Genomic DNA, 14,960 nt, shown 5'->3' on the forward strand with positions numbered 1-14,960 from the left:
TATCAGCACCGCTATCTGTATGAACATGGAAATATCTACACCGCTATCTGTATGAACATGGAAATATCTACACCGCTATCTGTATGAACATGGAAATATCTACACCGCTATATGTATGAACATGGAAATATCTACACCGCTATATGTTTGAACATGGAAATATCTACACCGCTGTCTGCATGAAAATGGAAATATCTACACAGCTATCTGCATATGCATGGAAATATCTACAGAGCTATCTCTTTACACATTGAAATAACTATACCGCTATCTGCATGAACATGGAAATATCTGCACGGCTATCTGTATGAACATATAAATATCTACACCGCCATCTGTAATAAGATGGAGATATCTACACCGCTATCTGTATAAACATGGAAATATCTACACCGCTATCTGTATAAACATGGAAATATCTACACCGCTATCTGTATAAACATGGAAATGTCTACACCGCTATCTGTATAAACATGGAAATATCTACACCGCTACCTGTAAAACATGGAAATATCAGCACCGCTATCTGTATGAACATGGAAATATCAGCCCCTCTATCTGTATGAATATGGAAATATCTACACCACTATCTGTATGAACATGGAAATATCTACACCACTATCTGTATGAACATGGAATTATCTTCACCGCCATCTGTATGAACATGGATATGTCTACACAGCCATCTGGATGAACATGGAAATATCTACACCACTCTCGGTATGAACATGGAAATAGCTACACCGCTATCTCTATGAACATGGAAATATCTACACCACTATCTGTATGAACACGGAAATATCTACACCGCTATCTGCATGAAAATGTAAATATCTACACAGCTAACTGCATATACATGGAAATATCTACCCAGCTATCTCTTTACACATTTAAATAACTACACCGCTATCTGTAAGAACATGGAAATATCTGCACGGCCATCTGTATGAACATATAAATATCTACACCGCCTTCTGTATTAAGATGGAGATATCTACACCGCTATCTGTATAAACATGGAAATATCTACACCGCTATCTGTATAAACATGGAAATATCTACACTGCTATCTGTATAAACATGGAAATATCTACACCGCTACCTGTATAAACGTGGAAATATCAGCACCGCTATCTGTATGAACATGGAAATATCAGCCCCTCTATGTGTATGAACATGGAAATATCTACACCACTATCTGTATGAACATGGAAATATCTACACCGCAAGATGTATGAACATGGAATTATCTTCATCGCCATCTGTATGAACTTGGATATGTCTACACAGCCATCTGGATGAACATGGAAATATCTACACCGCTATCTGTATGAACATGGAAATAGCTACACCGCTATCTGTATGAACATGGAAATATCTGCACCGCCATCTGTATGAACATATAAATATCTACACCGCCATCTGTATTAAGATGGAGATATCTACGCCGCTATCTGTATAAACATGGAAATATCTACACCGCTATCTGTATAAACATGGAAATATGTACACCGCTATCTCTATAAACATGGAAATATCTACACCGCTACCTGTATGAGCATGGAAATATCAGCACCGCTATCTGTATGAACATGGAAATATCTACACCGCTATCTGTATGAACATGGAAATATCTACACCGCTATCTGTAGGAACATGGAAATATCTACACCGCTATATGTATGAACACGGAAATATCTACACCGCTATCTGTTTGAACATGGAAATATCTACACCGCTGTCTGCATGAAAATGGAAACATCTACACAGCTATCTGCATATACATGGAAATATCTAAACAGCTATCTCTTTACACATGGAAATAACTACACCGCTATCTCTATAAACATGGAAATATCTACACCGCCATGTGTATGAACATGGAAATATCTGCACGGCCATCTGTATGAACATATAAATAACTGCACCGCCATCTGTATTAAGAAGGAGATATCTACACCGCTATCTGTATAAACCTGGAAATATCTACACCGCTATCTGTATAAACATGGAAATATCTACACCGGTATCTGTATAAACATGGAAATATCTACACCGCTACCTGTATAAACATGGAAATATCAGCACAGCTATCTGTATGAACATGGAAATATCTACACCGCTATCTGTTTGAGCATGGAAATATCTAAACCGCTATCTGCATGAAAATGGAAATATCTACACAGCTATCTGCATATACATGGAAATATCTACACAGCTATCTCTTTACACATGGAAATAACTACATCGCTATCTGCATGAACATGGAAATATCTGCACGGCCATCTGTATGAACATATAAATATCTACACCGCCATATATATTAAGATGGAGATATCTACACCGCTATCTGTATAAACATGGAAATATCTACACCGCTATCTGTATAAACATGGAAATATCTACACCGCTATCTGTATAAACATGGAAATATCTACACCGCTACCAGTATAAACGTGGAAATATCAGCACCGCTATCTGTATGAACATGGAAATATCAGCCCCTCTATGTGTATGAACATGGAAATATCTACACCACTATCTGTATGAACATGGAAATATCTACACCGCTGATGTATGAACATGGAATTATCTTCACCGCCATCTGTATGAACATGGATATGTCTACACAGCCATCTTGATGAACATGGAAATATCTACACCGCTATCTGTATGAACATGGAAATAGCTACACCGCTATCTGTATGCACATGGAAATATCTGCACCGCCATCTGTATGAACATATAAATATCTACACCGCCATCTGTATTAAGATGGAGATATTTACACCGGTATCTGTATGAACATGGAAATATCTACACCGCTATCTGTATAAACATGGAAATATCTACACCGCTATCTCTATAAACATGGAAATATCTACACCGCTACCTGTATGAGCATGGAAATATCAGCACCGCTATCTGTATGAACATGGAAATATCTACACAGCTATCTGCATGCACATGGAAATATCTACACAGCTATCTCTTTACACATGGAAATAACTACACCACTATCTCTATAAACATGGAAATATCTACACCGCCATCTGTATGAACATGGAAATATCTGCACCGCCATCTGTATGTACATATAAATATCTGCACCGCCATCTGTATTAAGTAGGAGATATCTACACCGCTATCTGTATAAACCTGGAAATATCTACACCGCTATCTGTATAAACATGGAAATATCTACACCGCTATCTGTATAAACATGGAAATATCTACACCGCTACCTGTATAAACATGGAAATATCAGCACAGATATCTGTATGAACATGGAAATATCTACACCGCTATCTGTATGAACATGGAAATATCTACACGACTATCTGTGTAAACATGCATACATCTTCACCGCTATCTGTATAAACATGGAAATATCTACACCGCTATCTGTATAAACATGGAAATATCTACACCGCTATCTGTTTGAACATGGAAATATCTAAACCGCTATCTGCATGAAAATGGAAATATCTACACAGCTAACTGCATATACATGGAAATATCTACACAGCTATCTCTTTACACATGGAAATAACTACACCGCTATCTGTAAGAACATGGAAATATCTGCAAGGCCATCTGTATGAACATATAAATATCTAGACTGCCTTCTGTATTAAGATGGAGATATCTACACCGCTATCTGTATAAACATGGAAATATCTACACCGCTATCTGTATAAACATGGAAATATCTACACCGCTACCTGTATAAACGGGGAAATATCAGCACCGCTATCTGTATGAACATGGAAATATCAGCCCCTCTATGTGTATGAACATGGAAATATCTACACCACTATCTCTATGAACATGGAAATATCTACACCGCTAGATGTATGAAAATGGAATTATCTTCATCGCCATCTGTATGAACATGGATATGTCTACACAGCCATCTTGATGAACATGGAAATATCTACACCGCTATCTGTATGAACATGGAAATAGCTACACCGCTATCTGTATGAACATGGAAATATCTGCACCGCCATCTGTATGAACATATAAATATCTGCACCGCCATCTGTATTAAGATGGAGATATCTACACCGCTATCTGTATAAACATGGAAATATCTACACCGCTATCTGTATAAACATGGAAATATCTACACCGCTATCTCTATAAATATGGAAATATCTACAACGCTACCTGTATGAGCATGGTAATATCAGCACCGCTATCTGTATGAACATGGAAATATCTACACCGCTATCTGTATGAACATGGAAATATCTACACCGCTATCTGTATGAACATGGAAATATCTACACCGCTATATGTATGAACATGGAAATATCTACACCGCTATATGTTTGAACATGGAAATATCTACACCGCTGTCTGCATGAAAATGGAAATATCTACACAGCTATCTGCATATGCATGGAAATATCTACAGAGCTATCTCTTTACACATTGAAATAACTATACCGCTATCTGCATGAACATGGAAATATCTGCACGGCTATCTGTATGAACATATAAATATCTACACCGCCATCTGTAATAAGATGGAGATATCTACACCGCTATCTGTATAAACATGGAAATATCTACACCGCTATCTGTATAAACATGGAAATATCTACACCGCTATCTGTATAAACATGGAAATGTCTACACCGCTATCTGTATAAACATGGAAATATCTACACCGCTACCTGTAAAACATGGAAATATCAGCACCGCTATCTGTATGAACATGGAAATATAAGCCCCTCTATCTGTATGAATATGGAAATATCTACACCACTATCTGTATGAACATGGAAATATCTACACCACTATCTGTATGAACATGGAATTATCTTCACCGCCATCTGTATGAACATGGATATGTCTACACAGCCATCTGGATGAACATGGAAATATCTACACCACTCTCGGTATGAACATGGAAATAGCTACACCGCTATCTCTATGAACATGGAAATATCTACACCACTATCTGTATGAACACGGAAATATCTACACCGCTATCTGCATGAAAATGTAAATATCTACACAGCTAACTGCATATACATGGAAATATCTACCCAGCTATCTCTTTACACATTTAAATAACTACACCGCTATCTGTAACAACATGGAAATATCTGCACGGCCATCTGTATGAACATATAAATATCTACACCGCCTTCTGTATTAAGATGGAGATATCTACACCGCTATCTGTATAAACATGGAAATATCTACACCGCTATCTGTATAAACATGGAAATATCTACACTGCTATCTGTATAAACATGGAAATATCTACACCGCTACCTGTATAAACGTGGAAATATCAGCACCGCTATCTGTATGAACATGGAAATATCAGCCCCTCTATGTGTATGAACATGGAAATATCTACACCACTATCTGTATGAACATGGAAATATCTACACCGCAAGATGTATGAACATGGAATTATCTTCATCGCCATCTGTATGAACTTGGATATGTCTACACAGCCATCTGGATGAACATGGAAATATCTACACCGCTATCTGTATGAACATGGAAATAGCTACACCGCTATCTGTATGAACATGGAAATATCTGCACCGCCATCTGTATGAACATATAAATATCTACACCGCCATCTGTATTAAGATGGAGATATCTACGCCGCTATCTGTATAAACATGGAAATATCTACACCGCTATCTGTATAAACATGGAAATATGTACACCGCTATCTCTATAAACATGGAAATATCTACACCGCTACCTGTATGAGCATGGAAATATCAGCACCGCTATCTGTATGAACATGGAAATATCTACACCGCTATCTGTATGAACATGGAAATATCTACACCGCTATCTGTAGGAACATGGAAATATCTACACCGCTATATGTATGAACACGGAAATATCTACACCGCTATCTGTTTGAACATGGAAATATCTACACCGCTGTCTGCATGAAAATGGAAACATCTACACAGCTATCTGCATATACATGGAAATATCTAAACAGCTATCTCTTTACACATGGAAATAACTACACCGCTATCTCTATAAACATGGAAATATCTACACCGCCATGTGTATGAACATGGAAATATCTGCACGGCCATCTGTATGAACATATAAATAACTGCACCGCCATCTGTATTAAGAAGGAGATATCTACACCGCTATCTGTATAAACCTGGAAATATCTACACCGCTATCTGTATAAACATGGAAATATCTACACCGCTATCTGTATAAACATGGAAATATCTACACCGCTACCTGTATAAACATGGAAATATCAGCACAGCTATCTGTATGAACATGGAAATATCTACACCGCTATCTGTACGAACATAGAAATATCTACACCGCTATCTGTATGAACATGGAAATTGCTACACCGCTATCTGTATGAACATGGATATATCTACACAGCCATCTGGATGAACATGGAAATATCTACACCGCTATCTGTATGAACACGGAAATATCTACACCGCAATCTGTGTTAACATGCATACATCTTCACCGCTATCTGTATAAACATGGAAATATCTACACCGCTATCTGTATGAACACGGAAATATCTACACCGCTATCTGTTTGAGCATGGTAATATCTAAACCGCTATCAGCATGAAAATGGAAATATCTACACAGCTATCTGCATATACATGGAAATATCTACACAGCTATCTCTTTACACATGGATATAACTACACCGCTATCTGCATGAAAATGGAAATATTTGCACGGCCTTCTGTATGAACATATAAATATCTACACCTCCGTCTGTATTAAGATGGAGATATCTACACCGCTATCTGTATAAACATGGAAATATCTACACCGCTATCTGTATAAACATGGAAATATCTACACCGCTATCTGTATAAACATGGAAATGTCTACACCGCTATCTGTAAAAACATGGAAATATCTACACCGCTACCTGTAAAAACATGGAAATATCAGCACCGCTATCTGTATGAACCTGGAAATATCAGCCCCTCTATCTGTATGAATATGGAAATATCTACACCACTATCTGTATGAACATGGAAATATCTACACCACTATCTGTATGAACATGGAATTATCTTCATCGCCATCTGTATGAACATGGATATGTCTGCACAGCCGTCTGGATGAACATGGAAATATCTACACCGCTCTCGGTATGAACGTGGAAATAGCTACACCACTATCTGTATGAACATGGAAATATCTGCACCGCCATCTGTATGTACGTATAAATATCTACTCCGCCATGTGTATTTAGAAGGAGATATCTACACCGCTATCTGTATAAACATGGAAATATCTACACCTCTATCTGTATAAACATGGAAATATCTACACCGCTATCTGTATAAACATGGAAATATCTACACCGCTATCTGTATAAACATGGAAATATCAGCACCGCTATCAGTATGAACATGGAAATATCTGCACCGCTATCTGTATGAACATAGAAATATCTACACCGCTATCTGTATAAACATGGAAATATCTACACCGCTATCTGTATAAACATGGAAATATCAGCACCGCTATCAGTATGAACATGGAAATATCTACACCGCTATCTGTATAAACATGGAAATATCTACACCGCTATCTGTATAAACATGGAAATATCTACACCGCTATCTGTATAAACATGGAAATATCTACACCGCTATCTGTATAAACATGGAAATATCAGCACCGCTATCAGTATGAACATGGAAATATCTGCACCGCTATCTGTATGAACATAGAAATATCTAAACCGCTATCTGCATGAAAATGGAAATATCTACACAGCTAACTGCATATACATGGAAATATCTACACAGTTATCTCTTTACACATGGAAATAACTACACCGCTATCTGTAAGTACATGGAAATATCTGCACGGCCATCTGTATGAACATATAAATATCTACACCGCCTTCTGTATTAAGATGGAGATATCTACACCGCTATCTGTATAAACATGGAAATATCTACACCGCTATCTGTATAAACATGGAAATATCTACACCGCTATCTGTGTAAACATGGAATTATCTACACCGCAACCTGTATAAACGTGGAAATATCAGCACCGCTATCTGTATGAACATGGAAATATCAGCCCCTCTATGTGTATGAACATGGAAATATCTACACCACTATCTGTATGAACATGGAAATATCTACACCGCTAGATGTATGAACATGGAATTATCTTCACCGCCATCTGTATGAACATGGATATGTCTACACAGCCATCTGGATGAACATGGAAATATCTACACTGCTGTCTGCATGAAAATGGAAATATCTACACAGCTATCTGCATATACATGGAAATATCTACACAGCTATCTCTTTACACATGGAAATAACTACACCGCTATCTCTATAAACATGGAAATATCTACACCGCCATCTGTATGAACATGGAAATATCTGCACCGCCATCTGTATGAACATATAAATATCTGCACCTCCATCTGTATAAAGAAGGAGATATCTACACCGCTATCTGTATAAACCTGGAAATATCTACACCGCCATCTGTATAAACATGGAAATATCTACACCGCTATCTGTATAAACAAGGAAATATCTACACCGCTACCTGTATAAACATGGAAATATCAGCACAGCTATCTGTATGAACATGGAAATATCTACACCGCTATCTGTATGAACATGGAAATATCTACACCACTATCTGTGTAAACATGCATACAACTTCACCGCTATCTGCATAAACGTGGAAATATCTACACCGCTATCTGTATGAACATGGAAATATCTACACCGCTATCTCTTTGAACATGGAAATATCTAAACCGCTATCTGCATGAAAATGGAAATATCTACACAGCTAACTGCATATACATGGAAATATCTACACAGCTATCTCTTTACACATGGAAATAACTACACCGCTATCTGTAAGAACATGGAAATATCTGCACGGCCATCTGTATGAACATATAAATATCTACACCGCCTTCTGTATTAAAATGGAAATATCTACACAGCTATCTTTATAAACATGGAAATATCTACACCGGTATCTGTATAAACATGGAAATATCTACACCGTTATCTGTATAAACATGGAAATATCTACACCGCTACCTGTATAAACATGGAAATATCAGCACAGCTATCTGTATGAACATGGAAATATCTACACCGCTATCTGTACGAACATAGAAATATCTACACCGTTATCTGTATGAACATGGAAATTGCTACACCGCTATCTGTATGAACATGAAAATATCTACACCGCTATCTGTATGAACATGGAAATAACTACACCGCTATCTGTATGAACATGGATATATCTACACAGCCATCTGGATGAACATGGAAATATCTACACCGCTATCTGTATGAACACGGAAATATCTACACCGCAATCTGTGTTAACATGCATACATCTTCACCGCTATCTGTATAAACATGGAAATATCTACACCGCTATCTGTATGAACACGGAAATATCTACACCGCTATCTGTTTGAGCATGGTAATATCTAAACCGCTATCAGCATGAAAATGGAAATATCTACACAGCTATCTGCATATACATGGAAATATCTACACAGCTATCTCTTTACACATGGATATAACTACACCGCTATCTGCATGAAAATGGAAATATTTGCACGGCCTTCTGTATGAACATATAAATATCTACACCTCCGTCTGTATTAAGATGGAGATATCTACACCGCTATCTGTATAAACATGGAAATATCTACACCGCTATCTGTATAAACATGGAAATATCTACACCGCTATCTGTATAAACATGGAAATGTCTACACCGCTATCTGTAAAAACATGGAAATATCTACACCGCTACCTGTAAAAACATGGAAATATCAGCACCGCTATCTGTATGAACCTGGAAATATCAGCCCCTCTATCTGTATGAATATGGAAATATCTACACCACTATCTGTATGAACATGGAAATATCTACACCACTATCTGTATGAACATGGAATTATCTTCATCGCCATCTGTATGAACATGGATATGTCTGCACAGCCGTCTGGATGAACATGGAAATATCTACACCGCTCTCGGTATGAACGTGGAAATAGCTACACCACTATCTGTATGAATATGGAAATATCTGCACCGCCATCTGTATGTACGTATAAATATCTACTCCGCCATGTGTATTTAGAAGGAGATATCTACACCGCTATCTGTATAAACATGGAAATATCTACACCTCTATCTGTATAAACATGGAAATATCTACACCGCTATCTGTATAAACATGGAAATATCTACACCGCTATCTGTATAAACATGGAAATATCAGCACCGCTATCAGTATGAACATGGAAATATCTGCACCGCTATCTGTATGAACATAGAAATATCTACACCGCTATCTGTATAAACATGGAAATATCTACACCGCTATCTGTATAAACATGGAAATATCAGCACCGCTATCAGTATGAACATGGAAATATCTACACCGCTATCTGTATAAACATGGAAATATCTACACCGCTATCTGTATAAACATGGAAATATCTACACCGCTATCTGTATAAACATGGAAATATCTACACCGCTATCTGTATAAACATGGAAATATCAGCACCGCTATCAGTATGAACATGGAAATATCTGCACCGCTATCTGTATGAACATAGAAATATCTAAACCGCTATCTGCATGAAAATGGAAATATCTACACAGCTAACTGCATATACATGGAAATATCTACACAGTTATCTCTTTACACATGGAAATAACTACACCGCTATCTGTAAGAACATGGAAATATCTGCACGGCCATCTGTATGAACATATAAATATCTACACCGCCTTCTGTATTAAGATGGAGATATCTACACCGCTATCTGTATAAACATGGAAATATCTACACCGCTATCTGTATAAACATGGAAATATCTACACCGCTTTCTGTGTAAACATGGAATTATCTACACCGCAACCTGTATAAACGTGGAAATATCAGCACCGCTATCTGTATGAACATGGAAATATCAGCCCCTCTATGTGTATGAACATGGAAATATCTACACCACTATCTGTATGAACATGGAAATATCTACACCGCTAGATGTATGAACATGGAATTATCTTCACCGCCATCTGTATGAACATGGATATGTCTACACAGCCATCTGGATGAACATGGAAATATCTACACTGCTGTCTGCATGAAAATGGAAATATCTACACAGCTATCTGCATATACATGGAAATATCTACACAGCTATCTCTTTACACATGGAAATAACTACACCGCTATCTCTATAAACATGGAAATATCTACACCGCCATCTGTATGAACATGGAAATATCTGCACCGCCATCTGTATGAACATATAAATATCTGCACCTCCATCTGTATAAAGAAGGAGATATCTACACCGCTATCTGTATAAACCTGGAAATATCTACACCGCCATCTGTATAAACATGGAAATATCTACACCGCTATCTGTATAAACAAGGAAATATCTACACCGCTACCTGTATAAACATGGAAATATCAGCACAGCTATCTGTATGAACATGGAAATATCTACACCGCTATCTGTATGAACATGGAAATATCTACACCACTATCTGTGTAAACATGCATACAACTTCACCGCTATCTGCATAAACGTGGAAATATCTACACCGCTATCTGTATGAACATGGAAATATCTACACCGCTATCTCTTTGAACATGGAAATATCTAAACCGCTATCTGCATGAAAATGGAAATATCTACACAGCTAACTGCATATACATGGAAATATCTACACAGCTATCTCTTTACACATGGAAATAACTACACCGCTATCTGTAAGAACATGGAAATATCTGCACGGCCATCTGTATGAACATATAAATATCTACACCGCCTTCTGTATTAAGATGGAAATATCTACACAGCTATCTTTATAAACATGGAAATATCTACACCGGTATCTGTATAAACATGGAAATATCTACACCGCTATCTGTATAAACATGGAAATATCTACACCGCTACCTGTATAAACGTGGAAATATCAGCACCGCTATCTGTATGAACATGGAAATATCAGCCCCTCTATGTGTATGAACATGGAAATATCTACACCACTATCTGTATGAACATGGAAATATCTACACCGCTAGATGTATGAGCATGGAATTATCTTCACCGCCATCTGTATGAACATGGATATGTCTACACAGCCATCTGGATGAACATGGAAATATCTACACCGCTATCTGTATGAACATGGAAATAGCTACACCGCTATCTGTATAAACATGGAAATATCTGCACCGCCATCTGTATGAACATATAAATATCTACACCGCCATCTGTATTAAGATGGAGATATCTACACCGGTATCTGTATAAACCTGGAAATATCTACACCGCTATCTGTATAAACATGGAAATATCTACACCGCGATCTCTATAAAGATGGAAATATCTACACCGCTACCTGTATGAGCATGGAAATATCAGCACCGCTATCTGTATGAATATGGAAATATCTACACCGCTATCTGTATGAACATGGAAATATCTACACCGCTATCTGTATGAACATGGAAATATCTACACCGCTTTATGTATGAACATGGAAATATCTACACCGCTATCTGTTTGAACATGGAAATATCTACACCGCTGTCTGCATGAAAATGGAAATATCTACACAGCTATCTGCATATACATGGAAATATCTAAACAGCTATCTCTTTACACATGGAAATAACTACACCGCTATCTCTATAAACATGGAAATATCTACACCACATCTGTATGAACATGGAAATATCTACACCGCTATCTGTATGAACATGGAAATATCTACACCACTATCTGTGTAAACATGCATACATCTTCACTGCTATCTGTATAAACATGGAAATATCTACACCGCTATCTGTATGAACATGGAAATATCTACACCGCTATCTGTTTGAACATGGAAATATCTAAACCGCTATCTGCATGAAAATGGAAATATCTACACAGCTATCTGCATATACATGGAAATATCTACACAGCTATCACTTTACACATGGAAATAACTACACCGCTATCTGTATGAACATGGAAATATCTGCACGGCCATCTGTATGAACATATAAATATCTACACCGCCATCTGTATTAAGATGGAGATAACTACACCGCTATCTGTATAAACATGGAAATATCTATACCGCTATCTGTATAAACATGGAAATATCTACACCGCTATGTGTATAAACATGGAAATGTCTACACTGCTATCTGTATAAACATGGAAATATCTACACCGCTACCTGTAAAAACATGGAAATATCATCACCGCTATCTGTATGAACATGGAAATATCAGCCCCTCTATCTGTATGAATATGGAAATATCTACACCACTATCTGTATGAACATGGAAATATCTACACCACTATCTGTGTGAACATGGAATTATCTTCACCGCCATCTGTATCAACATGGATATGTCTACACAGCCATCTGGATGAACATGGAAATATCTACACCGCTCTCGGTATGAACATGGAAATAGCTACACCGCTATCTGTATGAACATGGAAATATCTACACCACTATCTGTATGAACATGGAAATATCTACACCGCTATCTGCATGAAATTGGAAATATCTACACAGCTAACTGCATATACATGGAAATATCTACACAGCTATCTCTTTACACATGGAAATAACTACACCGCTATCTGTAAGAACATGGAAATATCTGCACGGCCATCTGTATGAACACATAAATAACTACACCGCCTTCTGTATTAAGATGGAGATATCTACACCGCTATCTGTATAAACATGGAAATGTCTACACCGCTATCTGTATAAACATGGAAATATCTACACTGCTATCTGTATAAACATGGAAATATCTACACCGCTACCTGTATAAACGTGGAAATATCAGCACCGCTATCTGTATGAACATGGAAATATCAGCCCCTCTATGTGTATGAACATGGAAATATCTACACCACTATCTGTATGAACATGGAAATATCTACACCGCTAGATGTATGAACATGGAATTATCTTCATCGCCATCTGTATGAACATGGATATGTCTACACAGCCATCTGGATGAACACGGAAATATCTACATCGCTATCTGTATGAACATGGAAATAGCTACACCGCTATCTGTATGAACATGGAAATATCTGCACCGCCATCTGTATGAACATATAAATATCTACACCGCCATCTGTATTAAGATGGAGATATCTACACCGCTATCAGTATAAACATGGAAATATCTACACCGCTATCTGTATAAACATGGAAATATCTACACCGCTATCTCTATAAACATGGAAATATCTACACCGCTACCTGTATGAGCATGGAAATATCAGCACCGCTATCTGTATGAACATGGAAATATCTACACCGCTATCTGTATGAACATGGAAATATCTACACCGCTATCTGTATGAACATGGAAATATCTACACCGCTATCTGTATGAACATGGAAATATCTACACCACTATCTGTGTAAACATGCTTACATCTTCACCGCCATCTGTATAAACATGGAAATATCTACACCGCTATATGTATGAACATGGAAATATCTACACCGCTATCTGTTTGAACATGGAAATATCTAAACCGCTATCTGCATGAAAATGGAAATATCTACACAGCTAACTGCATATACATGGAAATATCTACACAGCTATCTCTTTACACATGGAAATAACTACACCGCTATCTGTAAGAACATGGAATTATCTGCACGGCCATCTGTATGAACATATAAATATCTACACCGCCTTCTGTATTAAGATGGAGATATCTACACCGCTATCTGTATAAACATGGAAATACCTACACCGCTATCTGTATAAACATGGAAATATCTACACCACTATTTGTATAAACCTGGAATTATCTACACCGCAACCTGTATAAACGTGGAAATATCAGCACCGCTATCTGTA

The sequence above is a fragment of the Gorilla gorilla genome, chromosome 5 (assembly GCF_029281585.2).
Source record: "Gorilla gorilla gorilla isolate KB3781 chromosome 5, NHGRI_mGorGor1-v2.1_pri, whole genome shotgun sequence".
NCBI classification, from domain to species: Eukaryota; Metazoa; Chordata; class Mammalia; order Primates; family Hominidae; genus Gorilla; species Gorilla gorilla.